Source organism: Podarcis bocagei (assembly GCF_964188305.1).
Source record: "Podarcis bocagei genome assembly, chromosome: 2".
Lineage (NCBI taxonomy): Eukaryota > Metazoa > Chordata > Lepidosauria > Squamata > Lacertidae > Podarcis > Podarcis bocagei.
Genome location: NC_138126.1, coordinates 80,642,352 through 80,669,216, shown reverse-complemented (window position 1 = coordinate 80,669,216; position 26,865 = coordinate 80,642,352). Strand labels below are relative to the sequence as shown.

The 26,865-nt window shown below is 41.9% G+C and overlaps 2 long non-coding RNA genes across 2 annotated transcripts in view; both read left to right on the top strand.

Annotated features, from left to right (window-relative positions):
• LOC308578597 overlaps positions 1 to 26,865 on the top strand; it is a 68,796-nt gene that overhangs the window by 30,543 nt on the left and 11,388 nt on the right. The gene's annotated exons all lie outside the window — the stretch shown is intronic.
• Positions 13,971 to 24,981, top strand: LOC308578605. Its single transcript, XR_014004026.1, has 5 exons — positions 13,971 to 14,509; positions 16,515 to 16,577; positions 16,678 to 16,742; positions 21,287 to 21,397; positions 22,775 to 24,981. It is a non-coding gene; the product is annotated as an uncharacterized lncRNA (long non-coding RNA).

The following is a 26,865-nucleotide window of genomic DNA, read 5'->3' as shown; positions in this document are numbered from 1 at the left end:
AGGCTTCGGCACCACTGGAAAGTAAGAGAAACTAACTTCAGCCTTGCAGTCAGGGAAGCGAATCAGAGCAGTCACAGATGAAGGCCAGGAGGGCCTGTGACTGACAGCTCCAAAATGGTTTCAAAATATGTTTACCAGTTTATTCTGGAACATTATAGTTGGCCTGGACACTGTATAAGGTAGCAATTTCCTGTGCTGTTCTGGCCTGTCTCAGGCATCTGGCAACCCTACCAAAAGTGTTATCCAACCAGTGATAAGAAAGAGCCTCGGTTATGGGTGGATTGTTACCACTGCCTAATATTCCAACGTTCTCTACTTGAGGAGGCTATTTATGGAAAAAAAAGAAAGACTGGACCATGCTGACAAATCTGGTTTGCTGCACCAGAAAGAACAGTAGAGCTGCAAAATCCCAAAATAAAACATGAACTACTGTATTTTTTGCTCCATAACACTCACTTTTTTCCTCCTAGAAAGTAAGGGAAAATGTCTGTGCGTGTTATGGAGCGAATGCCTACGGATGGCGGGGGGATCTGCGGCAGTCGTGAGCAGAGGATCCATGGTTCCCCTTCCTTCCCTCCTCCGTGGCTCGCTTTGAAACAGCAAAGCGGGAGAAGAGCCGCTGAGTGGGGAGAAGAGAGGGACAGAGAGCCTGGTTACAAAGCACAGATCCACATGGATCCTCAGGATTTTTGCATTGGGCTACCCCAAACTCACCGTCAGATCACATGTCTGTGGCCACAGCATGAACCACAAAAATCATACATCCACTGTTTCGTTTAGAATATTTTTTTTTCTTGTTTTCCTCCTCTAAAAACTATGTGCGTGTTATGGTCGGGTGCGTGTTATAGAGCGAAAAATACGGTAAGTTCTCAGCATGGTACTAGCAGACCTAGGACTCTCATATCCTGAAGATACAGGACTGTCAGATCTGAGAAGCCTTCGGCATTTTGTGCCTTGATAGATACATATTGTTACAAAAGCCCACAAATAAGCAGTTTGGAAGCTTCTCTCATTATGAGGGTAATTTAATTGAAGATCTGTCTTTTGAATTAATGGGGGAGCTCTCGTCTTGTCAGACTCTGTCTTCATACATTTATATCCTACTCTTCCTTCAAGAGTGGCCTATATGAGTATACCATCCTGGCACTGACCAGAAAGAGACCTGTTTAGCTTTAACAACGAGCAGCATCCTGCACCCTCAGCCCATTCATTGAGCATACTGCTGTCAGCAACAATGCAAGCAAGGGAGGGAGTATGGTTATGCCCGCATGCCTCATTATAGGATTAACATTCAATTTCTAATTTTGGAGCTTATCCTGTTCATATCCTGGCCAACCCCCTTTTCATTCTGTGGTCACATTCACACCACAGATGTAAAGCGCTATGACGCTACTTTAAAAAGTAATGGCTTCCTCAAAAGAATTCTGGGAACTGTAGTTTCTTAAGGGTGCTGAGACCTCTATTCCCTTCCCAGAACTACAGTTCCCAAAGTGGTTTAACAACCAATCCCTCTTCACAGGAACTTTGGGAAACACATTATCACAGCACTGTGAGGGGAATAGGGGCCTCTTAACAACTCTCAGCACCCTTAACGAATTACAGCTCCCAGAATTCTTTGGGGGAAGCAATGACTGTTTTAAGGGGTATCATAGCTCTTTAAAAATATGGTCTGAATGTGGCCATGGCTGTATGTATTTACCGCATATTTATATACACTTATTTTGCATTATGTATAACTTCCTTTCAGCCAAAATTCTTAAGGTGGTTTACAAAATAACATTCTAAAACCATTTTTAAATTTTTAAATAAGAGGGAGTATGGAGATGGGTAAGCAGTGTTTCCTTCACACCTGTACCAAATTATGTTTTTAAAGGTCTTCAACCCCCCCCACCCCAAGTTGTCCCCCACCATCATTTTTAAATCTGTGTTTAATTTAGTGTTGGGTATTACACTCGGTTATAGATATGGTAATTTGCTTGTGATATTGAAAAGTCACTTGAATTTTAAATATTTAAAAGAATCTTCTAACACATGCTGCTTTGAAACACACACACACACGGAAAGAAACACAACTTCCTCCCTATCCATTTATGCTATCTGGCTGCCCCTGTGCCGATGTCTCAACTGTAAGCCTGTTTGAGAGGGATTCCTGCAGCTAGTCTAATGTTGGTTAACTCACAGCCCACTCTTCATGGCATTCCATGGCAAAACTCCAGTTAATTATAAAGGGGTTGGATTGCACTATAAGCATTTTGAGCACACATTGATGTAGTTCCTTCAGGTTGATTTGGCTTGGCCACGCTACACTTGTGGCGATCGATTAAGGGGTCAAAGATTAATGCATTTTATATAACATGTGCCTCTGCACAAATTTAGAGTTGACAGCTCCTTCCCTCACAAGTCGTAGGACTCAAGGACTACCCTGTCAGGTGGCAGAGAGCTGGTGGTGTATTTATAATTCATTGCTGCCTGGGACTGATGGGAATCTGTCATCTCTCAGACTACTCTGGAAGCTGTTCAGCTAAAGGTTGACAGTGATGCTTGTGGCTATTTTTTTTTTAAGAGGAGATGTGGGACTTTGGATTCACTTGCATTTCTCAGCTGACAAATGAATCCTATTAAAATTCACACAGTGAAAAGCTGGCTCTCGTAGCACCAGGAACACCCAGTTTCTACCTTGTCCTCACTACACCAGCCTTCAGGAGATGCCTTAGCTAGTGAGTTCATTTTCTATGGCAATCTGGTCCTGCTCTGTACCATATACATTAACTAGTCTGGGTCAAAAAGGCTGCAACACAGAATAGATAAAGATGGGTCCCCCCCCCTCCTTGGATCATCTCACTGTGGATGCAGGAGCACTGCAAGCCTTGGGTCTCCACATTGACTAGTTCTGTTTTGATCATGGATTTATCCTGGTCGACTCATTTGGGAGGGATTATGAATTTCAGGGAGAAAAGGAAGAACTATATATAAGCTCATGGTCACTGACCTGGGATAAAGACTATCTAGGAGATTCATTATCACAATATACTGGTCAACAGGTTCATCATGCTGAGATGTCTCCTTCTCTAGACTAGGAAAACTAGCATGCTTATATTTTGCTTTTCTCTGAGACTTTCTCTTATCCCATCCCTTCCCATCTTTTAACAAACATCTTGGTTGTCTATACCAGGACACAAATCAGTTTTTGGGTGGGGCACAAACATCAGCTGATCAGTTTGTTGTACTGTGCTGATTTTATGGAGGCAGCAATATATTCTTGAGCTATTCTTGTGCTTCTCAAAGTCTCCGGGTTAAGGGGATGTCTTTTTATCTGCTTTGATTTAGTAATTGTATGTATAAATATGCTAACATACTTAAGTTACAGAGAGACAATACTAAAAAATATATATTAAAAAATCAAGCCAGAATTTAAAGGATTTTTTTTGTGATTCTTCAGGGACTAGGCAAGACAGAGATGTTGAAAGCAATGGAGACATGTTTGTGCCAATTTTAGCTGCCAACAGAGATGACAAAAACATGCAGTACCAGAGTGAGTCATGACAACTGCGAGCACATGGCAGCAGCAATATGTAAGATACTGCTCCAGAGCAAACCACACCCTAACAGGCCAGGGATCACCAACATGGTGCCAGCAGGTAGAAATGTGCCCACAGAGGTCTCCCTTCTCCGATTGAATTTTGGCTTGGAAGAAGCGTTCTGCTGTAGCCAGTACGATAGGTTGTGCTGTATGCTTGGTTGTGGGTTGTATAGGGGCATCCACAACAGTTCCCCAGATTTGCAAATGTGACCACAGGACCTCAAAGGCTGGCAACCTCTGAGAGGCACACAGTCTGACTTGCTAGTTAGCAGGCAGTAAACATCAGAGGAAGAGGAGCTGTATGAATTCATTCCACACAGCTGGGGCTGGCCCAAGACATCTTGGCACCTGAGGAGAACCACAAAATGGCACCCCCCCTCCCTGCCATGGAATAAATATCGACACCGGGATCTGCTGCCCCTGTGAATCCTGCCGCCTGTCTGCTTTTGTTATTTTGGTCTCTCTGAATGCGTAGAACAAAGGCAAGCATTGGAAATCTGTGGATGTGTCACAGAGAAAGATCCTAGCATATTACACCTATTGGGCATACTTTCCGAATCTGTGATGCAATGTGATGGCATATGTGACAGTGTGGGAGGAAAAGTGATGGCTGCTAAAGCAGTGCGATTAGATTACAGCTGCCTGGCAGAGATGAAGGCCAAAAGCAAAACAAAAAAAAGTCCCCACCATGCTGCTATTAAATTCAGAGGCAGGAGCTGCATTTATATACTCCACAACAGCACTGGAAGATTATGAGTTACAGGGATGGGGAGAGTGTGTGGATGAATTCAACAGGGCTTAGTTTGGTTTTTTTTGTTAATCTTAATATTGTTTTGTATTGTTCTTTAATGGTCACATAAAAATGAAATGAAATCTGCAGCACTGAACATTCAAGAAGCAGTCAGAAAGCTTACAGCAATGTGCCTGCTGTCTGAGTAGAAGTTAATTTGTGTGCGTGTACTTATGATTTCATCCCAAGTCTTAGAATATCTATCTTTTCTCCCTTAAAGCCCCAACATCTAAGTTATAAATTACTCAGTGTTTGTTTTTAGTTGGGTATTTTCTAGCCCTGATCATGGAATCATAGAGTAGGAAGGAACCACAAGGATTATCTAGTCCAGCCCTCTGCAATGCAGGAATCTTTTGTCCAACATGGGGTTCAAACACACAACTCTGAGATTAAGAGTCTCATGCTCTACTGACTGAGCTATCCCTAACTTATGAGCTGCAGAAGGAGAGAAAAAGAGAGAAAATATTCACTGTAAGGGTACACAAACATTCACATGCAAACAGTGCACACAAAAACGCACAGGAAAACTATTTTTTGATACTAAAAGGGGGGGGGGTTAAAATACAGATACTGTAACATTGATTAGTTGTATTGAAAAGTTGCTTAAAAGCAGACAAACTACAAATTTCTTCTTCTGATACAGAAGCAGCTCAACACCTTTGTTTGGATTTCCACTTTTGGAAATATGGCAACCCTAGGCTATGTGCATGTAGAAAATACTCTCCCTCTCTCCTCTGACAAAACCACACAAACACTATCAGCCAGAAACACCATAACCAGACACTGGAGAGACCTGTCAGGAGTGAGCATGGACCAATGGTACCAAATAGTATGGGAAACAGCCCTACTAGAAAAATTAACTAATAAACTGAAACTGACACGGGGACAAACAGAAGAAGACACCTTCACCCCGGTATGGCTCCCCTTTATTACACACACAGCCCAACAGGACAGTGACAATAATCCACCAACAGCATACAAATCAATATGGCTAACCTGATCCAAAACACCCACCCACCTCACTCACACACGAAAACAAAGATCACCACAGCCAATCACAAGCAAACAATCACACCCTAGGCCAACCTCAACCTCTCTCACCACCAAAGGAACACAAGTGAACAACACAAACAACGCTGACACCAAACTCTACACACATTAAACATAATAGAAACACTGCCACCCGACCCCACCCCCATCCATCTTCCCTCTCTCCACCCCCCCTTTTCTTCTCTCTTTCTCTTTTCTTCTCCCCCTAATGCCTCAACAAATGAAATGGATTTGTAAAAATGTTACATGAAAAAACAAACAAACCAAAAACGAGGCACTACACTTCTGTAAAACAAGAAAATCCTTAATAAAATATTAAAAACAAACAAACAAACAAACAAACAAACACTATGCATTGCACAGACTGGAGAGTGCTCTTCCTTAATCACACTGAAAAAGAAATGGAACAAATCAACCTGCCCTTGGGTGATGACTAATCTGCTGCTTCCTGCCACTGATCTCAGCTACCAGTTGACCAAGGATTGCTGTTTGCCTTCAACCCTCAACTTCCTTTCTGATGCAGAGGAATTCCTTTCCAGCACAGGGGTGACTCAAAAACCTAACCCTGCATGCATAAGGTCCCAAATGTTGTCCCCAGCATCTCTAGGTGGGGCTGGGAGAGTTTCCTGTCTGAAACTCTGGAAAGCCTCTGCCAGTCAGTGTAGACACCGCTGAACTAGATGGACCATTGGTCTGATTCTGGATAAGGCAACTTCCTTGGTTCCTATGGGATGCGCACAGGAAGGACTTAGCAGGACAAAAAGCTCTTGCCCATCATTTTGTACCCATCATCTGCAGGGCCAGATTTAGGTTTGATGAGGCTCTAAGCTACTGAAGGTAATGGGGCCCTTTATATGTCCAGCTGTCCTTTGTTAACAGCAAATTGTCGCTTTTTTGTGTTGAATATGTGTTATATGGTAATTTATGGACCTAATAGGTATCTAAAGCCATTTGCACATAACAAAATATGTATTTTATCAAAGTAATTGTTGAACTGAAATACAGTTAAGAAGTATATTAATAGTGAAATACAATTAAGAAGAAGTATATTAATAGTGAAATAATTATTAAGCTCTAACTTAAAATGATTCTTTTATTCATAACAAACTTAATAATGCAAACACTTTTTTCCTTTAATTTTTTTGGGCCCCCCAAGAGAGTGGGACCCTAAGCTATAGTGTGTTTAGCTTATACGTAAATCCAGCACTGATCATCTGGTAATCAGAAGTAGACTGCTTCTCAAAATGGAGGCGCCATCAAAATTCCTAGCTACTGATGCAGCCTTGGTTTTTCACTGTCAAATAAGCAACACCACCACCACATTTCTTAAGTAATGTTTCATTCCGGATTGTTTGAGTTAATGTTTTAATGTGTTGTAATCTGCTTTGAGATCCCCCCTTTAAAAATATAAAGTGGTATAGAAATGAAATGAATTAATAATAATAATAATAATAATAATAATAATAATAATAATAATAATAACAACAACAACAACCTGCTACTGCTGTTCTGCTGCTCCCTGATTCCCAAGATGTAAGAGAAACTCAAATACCAAACAATAAAAAATGGGTTGGATCCAGATTTGCTCATGGTTAGATAACGCCAATTGAAATAATAACTAATTGAAGTTTCATTTATTTCAGTCGGTCTGATTACAAATCATTCTTTAAAAACAAAAACAGGCAACAGATGAACAGCCAGCTGTTGCCATGCCCCCACTCCTAGAGAGCCCTCTGGGCTTAGCAGACTCAGTTGCTGGTTTCACCTGGTAGCAGAATTTTAAAATGATTTAGTTTTTGAAAGACTTTACATTGTTTCAGTTGTTTTGATTTTATTTGCTTTTCCCCACCAACTTTCTCTCTTTTGCTGCTCTTTGTGTGCAGATCTCAAAACTGTTTTAAGGGTTCTGTTTCCTGGATCATTAACCGATCTTTTTACTTCTTGGAGCTCACATATCAGTGTCAGTAGCATCAAAAGACCAGGGCTGTGTAATCACTCCCACTAACTCTGCATCCATTGTGCCCGCAGTGCTGGTTTGGGAATGGATATTGGCCACAATCCATATCTATCTTGTATATGTCCTGTCATTTCATTTGATGCACCCCACCCCCCAAATCAGCTTCGATCTGAATTGAGAAAAAGAATGACTCAGCTGTGCTTTTAGCTGGTAATGGTGATTGAGTATGCTACAGTGGCATGAGTTGGGCAAACAGTCTGTATTGTAAACTGGGTGGCAAAAACCGATAACTTAAAATAGCCCAAAACTTACTTTGGGGGCACAAAACTTACTGCTGAAGTGCTTCTAAAAAAGCGACTTTGCCTAAGCTCTCTCGATGGTGGTTGTGCTCCCAGGAGATACGATGCCTGTCCTTTTTCTATTCCTCTGCAGCTCAACAGTCTAGAATCCATGGCTCTTCCATCTGTCAGCCCACACCTCTGTACCCGTGAGGCAGGCTGCTTCTGAATTTTCTTTGCGCTATGGGCAGGTCAGATTGAAATGCTGGCTATAAAAATTCTCACTAGGTATTTTGGCAAAAGGCACCATAGCTTTGGGTCAGTTTGCAGCATCGTTTTGAGAAACACTTGTTGCTCTCATGTGGCATCAAGCAACATGTTGACTGCATTGAAAAATGGCTGCTTAAAGGTTCAGATTTTGCGCATCAGGGACAATTGGTTTGATATACTTTCTCAACTATAATCGCATGCTTCTGATGCGAGACCTTTGATGAGCTGAGCAACAGGACAATCGCAAGGTGCAGGTAGAAGAATCAAACATTATGCTAACTACATGATAGAACATGGCTGGTGGCAAATGCAGCCCTTCCTATGGTGAAATTTTGTGGATTCTTTGCAGGCTGGAGCCTTATTCTATTCATAGAATCATAGAACTGTAGAGTTGGAAGGGACCCTGAGGATTGTCTAGTCCAACCCCTGAAATTCAGGAATATGCAGCCATCCTGTTTGGGGATTGAACCTGCAACCTTGGTCTTATCAGCACCATGCTCTAACCAACTGAGCTATACCGTATTTTTCGCTCTATAAGACGCACCAGACCACAAGACGCACCTAGTTTTTGGAGGAGGAAAACAAGAAAAAAATATTCTGAATCTCAGAAGCCAGAACAGCAAGAGGGATCGCTGTGCAGCGAAAGCAGCAATCCCTCTTGCTGTTCTGGCTTCTGGGATAGCTGCACAGCCTGCATTCGCTCCATAAGACGCACACACATTTCCCCTTACTTTTTAGGAGGGAAAAAGTGAGTCTTATAGAGCAAAAAATACTGTAATTCATCTGGATCTTATCCCAATTTTGACATAACAGTACTGGGATCCCTAATGTGGCATCCTTGTGCATCAAAGCACAATCTTATTGATGCTCACCAATAATAATAATAATAATAATAATAATAATAATAATAATAATAATAATAATAATAATTTATTATTTATACCCTGCCCATCTGGCTGAGTTTCCCCTAGCCACTCTGGGCGGCTCCCAATCAGTGTTAAAAACAGTACAGCGTTACATATTAAATACTTCCCTGAACAGGGCTGCCTTAAGATGTCTTCTGAATGTCAGGTAATTATTTATCTCTTTGACATCTGATGGGAGGCCGTTCCACAGGGCGGGAGACACTACCGAGAAGGCCCTCTGCCTGGTTCCCTGTAGCCTCACTTCTCCCAATGAGGGAACCGCCAGAAGGCCCTCGGCACTGGATCTCAGCGTCCGGGCAGAATGATGGGGGTGGAGACGCTCCTTCAGGTATACAGGACCGAGGCCGTTTAGGGATTTAAAGGTCAGCACCAACACTTTGAATCGTGCTCGGAAACCAATGACTCTTATTCCACATAAGTTTTGTTTATTTATTTAAACTGAAGAGTTTGGGGCTGTGTTTTGTTGTTGGCTGGTTGGGAGGTTGCCTGTTTTGGGCGACGGGGGTTCTGAGCATTACCAGGTCGTCCCCCCCGCCCCCGTGGAATAGATATTTTGTGGTGCTTATGGCAGTTTATTAGATTCCAAATGTACCCCCAGGCCCCCAAAGGTTGTTGTTGATAGTATCTCTAAATCACACTTCATGCTGTAGGATCTCAGGTTGGTCTACAGCAATCAGAAGAAACTCACTGTTCCCTGAACATTACAGAGGAGCAGCAATGGCTCAAAAGGAATCACAGCCAGTTCTTTGCCCCAGCACCAAGGAATGAATTTCTACAGGAACTCCACTGGCTGATTCATTTGCAAGGTTCGTTGTGTGTTCCCATGACTCACTCTTTTCCTAAAGCTCTGATTGAATGTAGCAACAAGATGCTGTGATTCAGGAGTTTTTGGCTTTTGTAAGTTTAGCACTGTGTAAACCAGAAATGAGGAACCTTTGGGCTTCTGGATGTTGTGGAACTACAGCTCCCATCATTGCTGACCTTTGGCCAGCTGACTGGGACTGATGGGAGTTTAAGTCCAGCAACATCTGGAGAGCCACATCTTCCCCACCCCTGGCACAAATGCTTACAGCACAATCCTAACCATGCCTACTCAGAAGTAAGTCCTATTGAATTCAATGGGGCTTACTCCCTGGATAAATATAGTTAGGATTGCAGTCTAAAACAATCTTGTGTGTGTACACTGTAATCTATTATATATTTTGTAAAGTTGTTTATTTTCTTGTTATGCATTTGGACAGCACTCGAGATATAATAACCAAACTTTGCACGATGGTTCCTGAGTTCAAGGAGTAGTTTTGTTTGGATGCCATTTTGAATCAAGATCACAGACTGAACATTTAAAAACTGCACTGACCTTAACCAGTGATTTCAAAACTGCAGCAATATTTTGGTTTCTTAGAATTCCCAAGCAACACTAGGTACAAGGGGGCTAGGGCACTATATAAACAATACCTTCACAGCCCCATTGCAGTCTATGGACTTAAAGCTAGGCAAAAAACTAGTTCTTCTGCATTTGGATTTATTTCTGTATTCTGTATACTTTTTTATAATTGTCACAAACAATTTGTACATATGCCAGCTTAGATCTTTTTGTACCTGCTCCACCTTCTGTAATTTTTATTAGCAGATAGAAATGGAGGTTGGAGGAAAAAAACAACCTCCTCTCAGAAGTATAGCAGCTAAAGTGATAGCTTTGTGCTTAGGCTGGCCCTGGTCTTAAAAGTATCTGTTGTGATTTGGAACAGATCAGAACAATGTTTTTAAAAATGTTTACACAGGTCTTCTTGAGTGAAAAGATGATATGGCAGAATTAGATAAGATGTCAGGAGGTAATGTATGAAGAGGTTAAAAGACAAAGGAGAAAATGATAAACTTGTGCCAAAGGCATTTAAAGCCATATGAACCATATAACCTTTTTGGTACACCTCTTCAGTTGAAAAGGACCTTATTCCCCACAAAGAGCTCCAGTTCCAGAGTTCCCTGGGAATAAGGTTTGACCAATAAACCACTCTGGAAATTGTATCTCTGTGAGGGGAATAGTAGTCTTAGAATCACACAATCGTAGAGTTGAAAGGTACCCCAAGGGTCATTTAGTCCAACCCCCTGAATTGCAGGAGTATCAGCTAAAGCATCCATGTCAAATGGCCATCCAACTTCTGCTTAAAAACCTCAAAGGAAGGAGAGTCCACAACCTCCTGAGGGAGATCATTCCACTGTTGAACAGCTCTTACTGTCAGAAGGTTCTTCTTGATGTTTAGTCAGAATCTCCTTTCTTGTAACTCGAAGCCATTGGTTTGAGCCCTACCCTCCAGAGCAGTAGAAGACAAGCTTGCCTTCTAGCACCTCTCAGCACTGGCACTGAACTGGGGGCTTGCGTACTCACAGCGAGGTGGTGTGCGCTTCCTTTAAGAATCCTCTGGCTTTCCCCCTCTGTGGGAAACTGTGAGGGATGTTTCCAGCATAATGCTGGATAGACTTTTATAAAAAAACGATCACACAGGCTCTTCAGTTTGAGATATTACATGGGGATTAGCAGCTTTCTCAGCTGATTGGTTGAACGCAGACAATGACTGTGCTGGAAAAAAACCCCATATAAGAGAGCTTTGCCTTGCTAGTTCTTGTTTGCTTCTAGTTGCTAGTTCTTGTTTGCTTCTTGTTTGCTTCTATTATGTGGTGTGGTGGTGCCTTCATGTGGAAACTGGAGGGATATGCAAGAAAAGAATCTGTGGGAAAGAACTAAGGCAGAGGCACAGAACTTTTATAGTATGTAATATGCAATTTTCTCATGAGATAAGAGCTCCACAACTAATTCACCTTGGCAACAACATATCTGGGATTATATCATTCAGCATACTGGAAATTGCGAGCCCACACACTAAACCCTGTCCCTGGCACCCACCACCCAGAAATGAGATATGGAAATAATGTATGGGTTTAAAATTAGGCCACAACTTTATTAAATTCAGGTGTAGGAACCTTGGCTTAGGCCTTGGAAGGTACCCCTCTCATACCCAACAGGGGCTGAGGATGCGCAGGGCAGTCAGGTGAACTGGGAGGGGACTGTAAAGCATGAACTTACACAGCGTGCCCTCCCAGTTCACCAAAGCTGGGAGTCTGACCTATATGCCGCCGCTATAGGGCCAGTGACTCCCACAATCAACCCTTTAACGGACCCTGCAAACGCTGCCGCATGGGGGTGCATCAATATGCTGCCCCTGACTCACAGATAGACTACAGTGGTACCTTGGTTTACGAACTTAATTTCTGGAAGTCCGTTCTTAAACCAAAGCGTTCTTAAACCAAGGCATGCTTTCCCATAGCAGCGAGGGACTCAATTTACAAATGGAACACACTCAACAGGAAGCTAAACATGTTCTGCTTCTAAGGCAAAGTTCACAAACCAAAACACCTACTTCCAGGTTTGCAGCGTTCTTAATCCACGTTGTTCATAAACTAAGCTGTTCTTAAACCAACTGCATAGACTACCAACCAAGGTCTAAAACTGCCACCCGAGACCCCAACTGGGGTCTTGCCACCCAGATACCTACAGCTGAATATCCTCTCCGTCAGAGAAGGACTACACCCTGCCACCCACCAGTCCCTGAGGCCCTGGAGCACATCACTCAACCAAAGGTTGTTGCCATTGGGGGTCAAATGTACTCCAAAGTAGTTAGTTATCAGGAGAATAGTATACTAAGTTCATATATATCACATGTCAGGAGGTCTTGTGGTGGACGCCTTGGCTCCATCAGGACCTGGCAAGGTTTGGCAGCTTCAGATGGACCAAGAGGAGGAAGACAAAGGAGCAGATGGAGGGCTGAAAGGCTGGCACCCAAGGGTGTAGGAAAGAGGTCCTCTGCTTGTGACTCTGTATGACAGGGAGAGAAAGAGAGAGAGAGGGGGGGGGGGGAGAGAGAGAGAGAGAGAGAGAGAGAGAGAGAGAGAGGGGCAGATTTCCTGGCTTTCTCTTCTACCCCTCCAGTGGAGTACAGAGCCTCATCAGGGAGCGGGGAAGACTTCAACAAGCCAGAGAGAGGGGCTCATGGTGGTGGAGGAGGAGCTGGAGGCAGAAGGGCAGGACAGTGTTGTCACTGAAAGTCAGGCACTGCCTTGATGGGTGTGAGATCAAACACAACTGCCCAGATGTAGCAGACATGAGTGTGTGCAGCAGATTTACAGGGTGAGAGAGTCCCACAAGTGAGCTCTCCCTGCCTCACCTTTAAAAGCTTAGCAGGAGGGGTATGTCAACTGTTGGAACATCTTTAAGGCTTCCATTCACTTATGCATTTCTTGCTTTGGTCATGGAACCTTGACTTCTGGATCATGTGCTTGTTATCTGCCATTTAGTGAGGGGAGGGGTTTGTCTGTCGCTTGGTTTGTTCTCTGTGTGTTTGGAAGCCTCTTGAGATATCATCAGAAAGCTTGGTGTGAGGGTTCCTGAGGTGGGGGAAAGCACTCTTCATCAACATTTGGATGCCAGCTGCCATTTTGAATCACAATTGCAGACTAAAATGTGACTTTTTAAAATGAAGGCTGTTTCCAGAATGGGTCCATTGGTTCATTCATATTGGTTCATTCCTATCTGATTTGTCAGTGTGTGAAATAGGCATGTGAGGCGTATGTCTTACACTTTTCACAGGTATTCCACTGTTTCCCATGCACACCAGGGGTGGTCCATGCTATGTATTTTAGCCCCTTCCCTCATTAACTGCTCCTCTGCCTTTCACCACCTTTTCCTGTTGTGGGCATGCATTCAGGTATTTCTGTACCTCTGAGTGCACTCCTTTAAATCCACTCCATACACGAAGAGAGCATAAGAGCAAAAGCTACCAGCCTTTTGTTATCATGTTCCACGATGAACACAATGGAGGCTTGTGCTTTGGGTGCATGTGTGTGCAGGGAGAAGCCAATATCCATTTTAAATTGAATAATAGTACTAATAGCACACATATATTATACAAGACTCTTACTTAACAACACTGAAGTTCTGATGAAAAAAAGGTTGTGATGGACACACCCTGGGTCAGCCTCCTAGTGACCCAGCAACCACTCAGAGCTGGTTAGAATGCAGCCAATCAGAAGGGGCTGGTGAGTATAAAAATTGGAACTTTACAGTTAAACTGTCAGACAGGAATCAATTGGGGTTCGAAAAGTGCCTAGTTAGGGACCTGGGAGAGATAGGGATTGGGGTTGGCTATGCAAGGCAACCTGGTTTAATTCCCCGAGAGAAAATAAGAATACTAGAAGGGCCTCAGAGAGCATTGCTGGTGTAGTAATATTTATAGCTAGTGTGGAAATCATCCTTCCTGAGACAAGTTTTAAATAAGAGTACTGAATAAGGTTTTATAGTTTTCTGTAAAGTGTGTTTGCCTGAAGCTAAGAATTGTGCCTCTCATGCATAACCTCACTGAGTGCAATTAAATAAAAAGTCTATGTTTGTTTCAGAAGTGCCTCCTCATATTTCAAACCACTTGGTGTGAGGAATAAGTGGACACAGGCCATCCTTCACACAAGTAAAACACTGGTTGCAGTATAATAAAGAAATGATACCACAAACAGTTTCTAACAAGGAGAGTTGAAACTTTTGAACACCCAGAAAACCCAGCTCCCATCTTCCGTGAGGGAGTCTGTCACAGAGGTCTTGCCAAGACATTGGTATTGAGTGCAGGGGGTGGAGGGAGGCCATATTTATGTGCTTTTTTAAAAGTCTCCAAGTAATTTCCACATGTGTTGAGATCTGGAGAAAAGAGCCCCTTCAAATAGTTTCTTCAAATGGGGGTTGTTAAAGTCCTTGAAATCTCACTTTGATGGCTGTTTTTTTTTACCATCAAGCTGTATGGAAATTTTGTGAAATGCCTAAATAACTCAATAAATTATCTTCCTTGGTTGCTTCCAGACGGAAATTGTCTGCTCTATGCTGCATTTCTGCGATCCCAATGCACATTACCCGTTTACTGGGCCTTGCTACTATTGTGGGATACAAAAGTGATTAACAGATTTGTAACAAATGCATGCAGACTCTTCCCCCATTCCTCTTCTTTCTGGAGCTAAGTTTAAAATATTGAAAAGAATGTCAGCCTTAAGTTTTCATCTTAAGCATAATCTAAAGGAAGTAATCAGATGAACTCAGTGAGAACCAGGCAGAGGGCCTTTTCGGTGGTGGCGCCCGCCCTGTGGAATGCCCTCCCATCGGATGTCAAGGTGATGGACAACTACCTGACATTCAGAAAACATCTTAAGGCGGCCCTATTCAGGGAAGCTTTTAATGTATGATATTTTAGTGTTTTTTGGTTTCTGTGGAAGCCGCCCAGAGTGGCTGGGGAAACCCAGCCAGATGGGCGGGGTACAAATAATAAATTATTATTATTATTATTATTATTAAATTGTGGATGGACATGCTCTGATAGAACAGGCTACTTGCACCCAAGTGCTTGCAGTGATCTGGTCATACGGATGCTTCAGCATCAGGCACATCACCAAAAAAGAAGAAACACATAAACAAAAGAGAGCGAAAGAGGACACAGATTTGGATAAAATTAGGATGTGCTAATTTATATGCATAGATGCAAATTTAGAAATCGTTACTATAATTTAAATAGAAATACAATACATCTCAACATTGTGGGGAAGACAGTAGTCAGGTGACCTGTGCACCTGCTCAGTCTGCTGTCCAGGTACAAACTGTGGATAGTAAATTTCATGGCTTCTCCATCTTGAAATCAGAGTTGGACAGCTGAGCCCTTCAGACAGAGGGCATTCTCAAACAGGGCTGATGTCTGATGGCCCTTTGGAGAGAGGAGTGTCCTCTGCAAAGTAGGACACACGGCCACCCTCTTGTCTTGTTAAACTGCTTTGTATTTGCCTTTCACTTTAAAAATAAAGCGCATGTTACAATAATGTCACTTTCCGGTTGGCATTCTAGTTCAATAGGTGCTGATCTCTAAACGGCAGCAAGATGGCGATGGAGAATAAGGAAACAGAGGATACATGTGGGAAAAAGAAGGGCCTGAGCTATAGCTGCCCTATAACAAAGCCTCTTGCCCAGGGAGCCTCAAATGAAATTACTGCACTACACAAGTCTAAGGGTCAAATGACATATGATATATGATCACTCAACCTCCTGCAGTTTTTTTTTTAAAAGGTTAATAGCAGGCGCCTTTTTGAAATTAGAACCAGTTCACACAGCCCCTTGGGTTTGTGGCAAACCTGCCCATTTTCATTCTGAGGGCAAAGAGTGCTTATGATAAACCAGTTCTGTGAATGGCTCTTAATAATAACAACAGGCTATTAGCTATGATCGTCCAATGGAATCCGCTGAGGGCCAGGTTCCAGAGGACAAACAATGGGGAAGACTGATGCCTTCACACCCCACTTATGGGCTTCCAAGAAGCATTTCAGTGATGGCTCCTGGAAGCAAGGTTCTGAAACAGATGGATCCTGGGTGTCTGATCCAATTGGGCTTGTCTTCAGTTTTGAGACTAAAAGTTCCCATATCACTTAAACCGTCACAGCAGGAGCATAACTGAAAAATTGGGATCTGAAATTCATGATGAGCCACCCACATGCCCAGTTCACCACAAGCACATTTTGTACCTGGGGCAAGCGGGGACAGTTTGTGATTCTTGCCCCAACGACTACTGTATGTCCATTGCTGTTTCAGGCGCTATGTGGCAATGTGCGTGTTTCAAGCACCTACTGGACACTGCCTTGAAAATAAACAATTGTGAGTATTGCAGCCCACCTAAAAAAAAGCAAAACCTGCACTACACCATATTCATATGAAAAGTTTCTAAAAGCTGTTATTATTATTATTTTTTTAACAGACTGACTGTTTATGAATTACCACCCTGGCATGAAAACGAACCTATCCCCCCACCCGTTTTTTAAGGCAAGTGAATGCAAGGTGTTTCTGTAGCAATGGCTCACAAACATTTGCTTTGAAAACGTTTAGCTCTATTTTTATTATTTTAAAAGCGAAGCTGGAATGCATACACCCTGATATTTTAAAGGATGAATTGCTCTTCTCCATTAGTTACTTGAGAACCAGATATTGCATGGCTCAAGGCTAGGAGGGCTATAGTACTAATAATAAAATCCTGTGGTGGTGGTAGATATAATAGAATCATAAAGTTGGAAAGGACCCAATGGACCATCTAGTCCAACCCCCTGCAATGCAGAAATATGCAGCTGACCCATACAAGGATTGAACCTGCAACCTTGGTGTTATCAGCACCATGCTCTAACCAACTGAGCTATCCAGGCACTGCTAGTATGTTTGTATCACCTGGAACAGGATAAATTCTCAGAGCACTGATAACAGCTTCTAGGAACTGGAATCCAAGAAGATAACTAGGTTCCCACAAGAGCCTGCCTCTTCAGCTATAGTTAGCAGCCCCACGGTTATCTTTCATCTGGATGGAGAACCTTATCATCAGGTGTTCTTGGGAAATGAAGATAATACCAGTCTTACAATATATCAAAAGTTTTGGCATTCCACTGGTCAAATTCTTTATTTGCTGCCTCCCATGCTTTATAAATTTCATTTCTTTCATTTTCATCAGTTCTGCTATCAGATGTGATGTCGGCTGCTATTGGTTTCCAGGGGGTGGGAGTGGGGAGGTATGGGGGGCTGATACCGGGGAAGTTGGACAGTCACTCAAAAATAAAAATAAAAAGAGGACAAAAGAAAACACATTTGCATAAGATACTATATGCTAATTTATATGTGTATAGATGCAAAGTTAGAAATAATTACTGTAACTGAGAAAGAAAAGCATCTCATCATAGTGTGGAAGACAGCGACCAAGTGACCTGTGTGTACCTGCTCAGTCTGCTACCAAGGTGCACATGGTTGATTTGCAACTTTCAGACCCCTTCTCTAGAGATGGACAAATCTGTGAATTCTAGTTTTTCTCAGATTCTATTTTTTTAAAAACCTTAAGTTCAGCCCTCTCCATTTCTGTACAGTTTGCTTTAACAAAAACAAAAACAAAATCCAAAACTCTGCATGAAAAATCAGACCCATTTTTAATATACATTTTGTACGTAATTTTGCCTAATATACATAGTTTGCAAGCAATTCCCCCTAGTGTACTGCATTTCCCTGAAGTATTTTCCACTAATATATGCATTGGTGTGTGCACTCTTCTCTAATATACACATTTTTGTATGCATCTTTTGTTTGTTGGAAAACTGCACTACAGAAGTGAGGATTTTGAAGGACAGATGCATGTTAGTTTGCACAGTGGTTTGGGAAGGGTGAATTAAGTAGGTGCACTTTAAAATGTGAATGTAATTTCTTCCCCACCTCTACCCTGCTTTCTCTTCTTATGGTTATTTATCTTTAAATCAGGCATGGATCAGACAGCTCTTCAAATAAAGTAGGACACACAGCCATAATATATGCCAAGCAGGTTAGGGAGGATACCATATTCACTTGGTCAAGGTCACTATTTTCGTCCATAAAGACTGTAATTAAATTCCACACTCTCCTATGAACTCAATCCCTGTGATTCTTCTGCCTCTCCCATATTTATGAATACCCACAGGACTTCCGTGCACATGAAACTATTGGAAGGTAGTGACTATAACACTGTAAACCTCTCCTTATCATGAGCTGTGCAGAATAATGCAAACAATATTGTGAGTGTAATTCATGGAATTAAAAATTAATAAAATAAATGTGTAGTGTGCTGTTTGAAAAACCTAGAGGCCATTGCAGTTTTACTCCTTGAAGGAAACGTACGCCCATTAAGAAATGCAGCTGGAATTTTGTTAAGAGAGTCGTTAATATCATAAGAGGTGGATGATAATTCATTGCCCTTTCTTTGTGCTGTGTGACTCTGACGCTCCTGAGAGAAGTGAAGCAGCAAAAAACCTTTCTAAGTGAGGAAAACTTGCTCAGTCTCTACAGAGAAGGGCCATATTAGAGCTCTGGTCTGTGTATGTGTGAGAGAGGGTCGATGGGGGTAGGGCAGGCTATTTTTACCTAATCTCTTTGCTGAGAGGAAAGTAAGTCAGATGAATATTTTTACTAAAGAGGAGTCTGCTTTCTGGAACTGGGCCTAAGAAAGGGCAGTCCCTCTCTTTTAACTGACCGACTTGTAAGATATGCCTTTCAAGCTCAGCCTCCTCCTTTCACTCAATCCTTTCTAATGTTTCTTCATGCTTAATGCTAGCTCAGCTGTAGTAGTTAGGCTACATCTCCCAGGCCCCTGCAGCCTGAGGGATGGTGTTATATTCAACCTCTTTCCTGTCCCCAGGAACTGGATCTGTCAGCAGAGAACAGCTAAAAATACCCTCATTTCCTTTAGAAATCAAGGATGCACATTGCCTGAACCTGGGCCTGCCCACCTCATGAGTGCCTAATCCTATCAACACATACCTCTTTGGCTATGTTTGTACCACCCCGCCCCATCTACACACAGCCAAGAAACCTAATTCCCTTCATAGAAAATTAACTGTCTGCTTAAATCTCTCCTGCACACTTAAGTAAGGATGAATTCTTCCAATGCTCAAAGTTTTACTAAAGGTGCAGTTCTCTTATAGCTCAGCATACCTCCGTTCTTATGAAGGGATGTACTGTTCAACTTAGTCCTACTTAAAGTAAAGGTAAAGGGACCCCTGACTGATAGGTCCAGTCGCGGACGACTCTGGGGTTGCGGCGCTCATCTCGCTTTACTGGCCGAGGGAGCCGGCATACAGCTTCTGGGTCATGTGGCCAGCATGACTAAGCTGCTTCTGGCGAACCAGAGCAGTGCACGGAAACACCGTTTACCTTCCCGCCGGAGTGGTACCTACTTATCTACTTTTAGAACTGCTAGGTTGGTAGGAGCAGGGAGCGAGCAATGGGAGCTCACCCCGTTGCGGGGATTTGAACCACCAACCTTCTGATTGGCAAGCCCTAGGCTCTGTGGTTTAGATCACAGCGCCACCCGCATAAAGTAGCTCTACTGAAATTAATGTGCTTAAGTTACTCATATTCACTAATTTTAACGGATCTGAATAGGATTAACTGTGGCTGCCACCCAAAAAGAACCCATGTTTGAAAGAATTTTGGACTGTGGCCCATCTGTACTATACATTTAAAACAGTATCATACCACTTTAAATAGTCATGGCTTCCCACAAAGATTCCTGGGGACTGTTAAGGATGATGAGAATTGTTAGGAGACCTCTATTCCGTCCCCACAGCTACAATACTAATGACTCAAACATCCTGGGAAATTTATATTTCCCCAAATACCTAACACCTGGGATAGTGCCATTATTGAGTGCTGGAAAAGGAGAAGGTACAAACTCTCTGGCTCATTTTTCATCTGAAGAACTGTCAGGGACATGATGCTCACTTAACAATGCAGCCAAGCATGTTTAACGGAACAAAACTGTATTATGAGCCCGATAAGCATGAACTTTGGTGACATCACTAAACAAATTAGTGAGTTCAGATTACAGAAGCCTTTAAATGAATGATTTGTCAACAGGAGAGTGAAGAGTTGAAATAATTGTCATACAGACTTGTCATACATGTTTCAAGTGCAGAGCATGGTGCAAAACAATGTGCATAGAACTTGAAATAGGGTCAAAACAATGGTGTTGAGCAAAAAAAATCACCTTCCTTTAGTATATTTCCCTTTTGGTTAAAAGGTTTTCTTACACCTAGAAGGACTTCTTGGCTTTCTTTTGAGTTAGACAAAATAAAAAAAAATCCTTCCAGTAGCACCTTAAAGACCAACTAAGTTAGTTCTTGGTATGAGCTTTCGTGTGCATGCACACTTCTATTTGCCATGCATTTAGATTCAACATGTGGACATAGTAATAGAGGACTTGGCCCTTACATTGGGATAGGGGGCTCATTGTCACTGGTAGGCCCTCAAAATGTTGTTCTGCCAAGTGGAGAAATCTAACAAGCAAAAGCTGATGGTAACAATGTGGGGCTCTGTTAATGAAACTGTGTTGTGCTGGTATCTTTTGTAGGATTCCAAGGATTAGTGGAAATAGGAGGCTAAAAACACACCCAAGGACTCTGTTCCATATCTTCAACAAGTACTTGTCTTAGGAAATGACGGTCCATTGCAGCCCCCATGCAATAATAGGTTGCATTTGGTATAGGGTTGCCATATTTCACAAAGTGAAAATGCGGACACAAAAGTTGTTGAGTTGTTGTTGTTTTGCAAAAACCAACATTTCTGATATGGGTGACGTTTTAGCAACTGTATTAGCTACACAACAAATATTAGACATAAAATACATATACACAATCAATAAGGCAAATTTAAGCACTATCATAGCATAACCCTTGCCAGAGCATTCCATTCTTATGAAAGGTCATTCTTGGAGCAGGATTCTCTCTGTCTCTCTCTGTTCACAAGGTCTGGGTTGGAACCTCTGTCTGTGTGTTGAGATCTACATTCTGGTCTCTTGGTCTCTATAGTGCTCCAGTCTCCCAAATTTATATTATCTGAGCACTGGAATATGACAGGCACCCTTGTCTCTGTGGTCAGCCAGGAGAAGTACCAATGGCATCATCATGTACCACTCTAAGGTATGTCAAAGAGTTGGCAAGCTGTCCTCTTCTATTATTAGCTCAAGAGGCACTAGTCCCTGTCATTCTCATGGCTTTGATCCTGTAAACCCATGAATCAATCATCAATCCTGGCAATTAGCCCAAAGTGACCTCATGGCCTGGTAAGGTAAGGTTACCTCACTGCCTTATCTCTATAGTCAGAAAATAAGCTCATCTTCCATTATATAACACCTATCCATAAACACAACCGAACAGGCCAAAATATTGTCTATTATGCAAATTCAGGCTCTTATGGAAGCCATCAATAAGGCACCAGGGATATAATTTTTGGATACCACTTATCTCTTCGTAATCAAAATACTGTATACTTCCACATATTTCCATCACACATTAACATCAGACTCCTCCTCATTGAGGTGGATTAAAATACTACTTTCCCTCATTGTACAAGAACACTGTGGTTTCCTAGTCTTTGCTGTTCTAAGGCATGATCCGTTTTTGCACTGGAAACCCATGAAACAGATTTTTTTTTTTTTTATTTGCAAGGAAGGCAGACTCTGTTTTTAATTGAATTTCCAGCTCAGTTCCAAACCACAATTTCTTTAGTAAGAGACCATGGTATTTGTAGAAAATCTCATAATTTAGGGCTACAGCCGTAAGGCTTTGACGGAGGTAGGGATTCAAGTCCCTTGTGGCTTCTGCATAATGCCTCATCTTCAAATTCCTGAGTCATGGTTTTCAATCCTTGGTTGTGAGGTTTGGATTTACACATCATGTCTTATGCTAACATAGGAGTTTTTACACTAGTGAAACAAATATGACAAAAACCAGAATGCTACCTTTTTTTTAGTTTGGGGGCAAGCCACTCTTTCCCCCTGTCTTCAGTTGCTTAGTGAAGGCTTCAGTGGGGAAGTCTGGGGACTGTTTTTTATGGTTGCTAAGCAACTGTAGCCATCTCTTCCCTCTCTGGCACTGTCAAAGTGGCTGACTATATATGGAACAAAGGGTAATAATGGTTAAGAAGATGTCTAACTAGGGTAGCAGCTATGGCAGAGGTGCCATGTGGGAACGAACAGTTCAAATGTCATGGAGATATGTAGCCGGGCCCTTACTGCTTTAGAATCATATCCAGTGTTTTATTGTTATTTATTATGCTGCTTACATGTCAAAGTGGCCTCTGTAACAGGTAGCTGTGGACCTCTCCTAGGTAGTACACCTTCCTGTATTTTTCATGTTCCTGCATTATTTAGGCTTTAAACGCACACATATAAAACCAAACAAATTACTGAAATGTTTTCAGAAACTAAATGGAAGCCAGTGCATTTGACTTCTTTGTGCATAACTGCTAACACAGATATTTTTGCGTTATTTATGTATTTTTATATTACTTTGCAGACTCGTCCCCTTGAAGGAAAGGAAAGGCACCAAAATTCAGCCATTCCTAAGGTAGAGCGTGTACAGAAATAATTCCCTTCAGTCTTCCAGGGACAGTTGGAGTTGGCCGAATCTAACTCTACAAACTGGCTTTGGGCCAAGGATCAGAACGGGTGATATAAGAACAGCTGCAGATCTGGGTCTCTTTTCCTTCTATTCTCTGTGGTATCTACTGCAAGCAGTGCACCTTATGCTGTCATCACACAGTGTGTCTCCCCTACCCTACCAGCTGCTGATGTCAGGTAGAGACAAGGAGACACACAGTGCAATAGCCAACATACAGTTGGCCCCGGAGAAGAAACTGCTTCTTCAACCACCACACAGTCAAACGATGGAATTTGCTCCCACAAGATTTAGTGATTGCCACCAGCTTGGATGGCTTTAAAAGGGGTTAGATGAAATCACGAAGGATAAGGCTGTCAATGGGTACTAGTATAATGTCCAGTATCAGAGGAAGGATGACTGAATTGCTGGGAAACATGAGCAGGGAGAATGCTATAGCACTCATGTCCTGCTTGGAGGGAAGGACCTGATTAGCCGCTGTGAGAATAGGATGCTGAACTATATCGCCCTGTGGTCTGATCAAGGGCTCTTACATTCAGAACCCCAAACCAAGGCTTGCAAAAAGCGCTCACAGAAGTGAACAACACATGGCAAGTAAGTCAGCTTCTCATCTTGTTTCAGAAATCCTGTAGCTTGGCTAGGGACCATTTCCTACTAAGGTCTGTCACCATATATCTGGCAGGAAACATTCCCTTTCCTTTTTATCCAATGGCTAAAACTAATCCATGGAGGATTATGCATATAAACTGCGGATGGCAATGCACCTTAAGCATGAATATGACAGGTCATAGTTTCCTGCAAATCAAACTTAAGCTTGCAAAGTCCCATTTCATCCGAGGGTTTAAATTGGATTAGTTATTTTTAAACCTCACAGAAGGGGCATTAAAATGTGCTTTTCAAGCAGCCATAAGCAATTCCTGCCGTAGGGCATGGGCTGCTCTGCTCATAATTCCTCCCCCTATCCCTTTAAATAACCCCAAGTGATGAGACAGAAAATAATATGCCAAGGCACAGCAAGGCACTCTACTTGCCTTTGCTGATTGTTGACTTTAGAGAATTCAGATTTCACTTGTGGGTGGGGGTTTGTTTTGTTTCACAATCCAGGATTTGCTGTTCTACCAGAATTCAGCAGGAGATATATATATATATATATAATGAAATCAACAACCCTCAGTCCTACCCATAACTCCTTAAAGAGATCTGCAATTTCTGGCCAAGTTAAGTAGGGGCTTTAGTTTAACTCTTACATTTAATACCTTGTGTTTGCCATGCCGTATCTCCTTTGCAATTGCAATATCAAGACAAGAGCCTCAAGATTTGATATGCGCATTCCTGGCAAAATGTGTCCACATTTGAATACCCACCCTATCCACCCACCTGTTTTTATGGGAAAAGTACAACTTTATAAATGTCTGCAATTTTTAGGGAGCTTCCTCTTCCGCTTCTGTGGATTGAATTATTCATTTTTCTTTCCATTTTAGCTAGATCTAGGCTCGCAGAAAATTTTATTGTGGAGTTGGTGCTACTCAATGGATTTTTTTCCCACAGCAGCCACATGACATTGTCCTCATCAAAAATACCATTCCACATGGCCCCATTTAATCAGGATTCTGTGACGGAGTCTGCCCCTTTTGGGATTGCTTGCTTGCTGGACTCAGCACCTTTTGGGATTCCTAGATTGCTTCCATAGAAGTTAGCCAATAGTTAAAATATTCATAAACCCCAGGTTTCAAAGAGTTAGCCACGGCTCTAATGGGGACACCTGTTTTCTTCTTAAATGTTTTCAATGATCAACCCTATATTCACTGGTACTGGACCAAAAGAACTGAAAGATTTGTTGCCTTGCTGACATGGGATTTCAAAGGGATGAGCTTAACATTTGCATACAGATCTCAAATCTAACTTTGCACTCTGCATGCTTCAAGTTCAGGTATGCCCCATCACTGCTCACTTTCTCTAGACTTTTGGTTTGTCTTTCACACTTCCAGACTAAGGTGTCTGTACTGAATGATTTGCTCCTTGCATATTTGTAACTTGGGTGTCTTAAGAGCAGCACACATATACTCTGCTTTTCTTTTCTGTGCAATAAACCAATCTTCTACTTCCTGGTGTGGCAAGTTCTTTATTAGGCATAAGGTTTAAAGGTTTACACACATTTTAAATGGATGCACGTACTGACTCCACGCAAAAGGTTCCATTCCTCTCAAAAGTGCGCATTGGATCGATACATGTGGTGGACACATATGTGGGTTCAGATATGCATCTTTTAACAGTTTCTCATTGTACAGGAGCTTTAGGCAGACAGAAGTGTAAATTACTTTGGCTTGCTCCAGAGCCCATCATATGAGGCAGCCTTGCATCTTCTCTGGAGTTAATGGGAGGGTCGCATTGATTCTGCTCTCCAGATTTGCGGGAGGGATCCCCGTGTTGTGCTAAGTGGATTTGTCAAACCTGTTTGAAGGGATAGTAGCTCTGTACTGAAATGAATGGAAACTGTAAAGCAGTAGTAATGGACGTTTTCCACCAGTCTGGCATGATTCAACCAGTTAAGCACTTTTCAGTTCTGCTTTCAAAGGCTGAAATGTATTCACTTAATGACTGAGCTCCATGAGTTGTAGCCAACTACGCCCAACTCAGAGTAGACACACTGAAATTAATGAATTCAAGTAAGTTAAGTCCATTAGTTTCAATGGGTCCTCGCTGTATATGACCAACATTGGATACAACCCAGCAAGAATATAAAGGCTGCAATCCAATGTCCATTTTCCTGGATGCAAGTCTTGTTGAATGCGCTGAGGACTCACCCACCCTTCTGCTTTTACATTTGCCCCACCGCTTTCCCCGGGAAAACCTGCTCCTTACTACTGAATCTGAGCAAATGTCAATCCACAAAAAACCCCATTGACATTTGCTCTAATTCAGCAATTCTCTAATTCAGGGTTTTTCTGAATTGCTCTAATTCAGGGTTTTTCTGGGGGAAAGTGTTAGGACAAGCAGAAGTGTGGCCAATCCCTGTGATTTACTTCTGAGTAAACAGGCACAGAAGTATACAGCAGAACTGCTTAACATTAATTGCGCTGTGTCCATAATTTTAAAAGAACTTTTTGTTGTTGTCACAAGTTATGCGGGTTAAAATATTATTGGCTCCTTGAGCGGACAGCTGATAATTTGTTTATTTTCAAGAAGTAAGGCTATACAGATGTCTTGACAAAACTATCAGGTTAAATGCACTTGTTATCTCTTAGAAATGAAAGTTAACAATAAATAAGTGATTTATGCTGTCAATAACATTATGGAGTGTATAAAATTATATTTCCCTTGCTTTAAACAATAACAAAAATCTACTAGTGGCATTAATATATACAACACAGGTCCTGAAATATATTTAAATTACCTTAGCCAGCAGTGCTCAGATTTATTATTATTTTTAAATGGAGAAACTATAATAAATAGAAACGTTAAATATTTACAATAAAAGAAAATGTGGAATCAGTAGGTGAACACATACATCCAATTTTCATACAGAGGGGGAAAAAGGTATTATATCCACCTCCTCAAAAAACACCTGAATTTCCTTTGTGTAAGCTATAAGGGGAACATATATTTACTGAATGAAGATAAATTATATGCATGCTGAGGTGATCGGTTGACAGACATTCAGTGGTGTCTCTGTGTTTTGGTTCCCATAAGTAAATCTGACTTCCATAAGATTCAATTAGTGACATGAAAATATAGGGGGTTGATTTTTTGGGGTTGTACCTATGTAAGCTGATGGTATGGTTATCATTTCAAACAATTTTACATCAACAAGGGGACCTCATCTATATTGTTGCTTCAGTGGGACCTGGATTCACTGCTTGACACAATCACAAAAGTTGCCCTTGTTTGAAATAGTGTAAATAAAATTCCCTGGCTGCATGAACAATTCTATTGTTCCTCAAGGGAGGAAAGGCTTATACTATGTTGTTCCTGGTCCGAGTGAGGCTAGC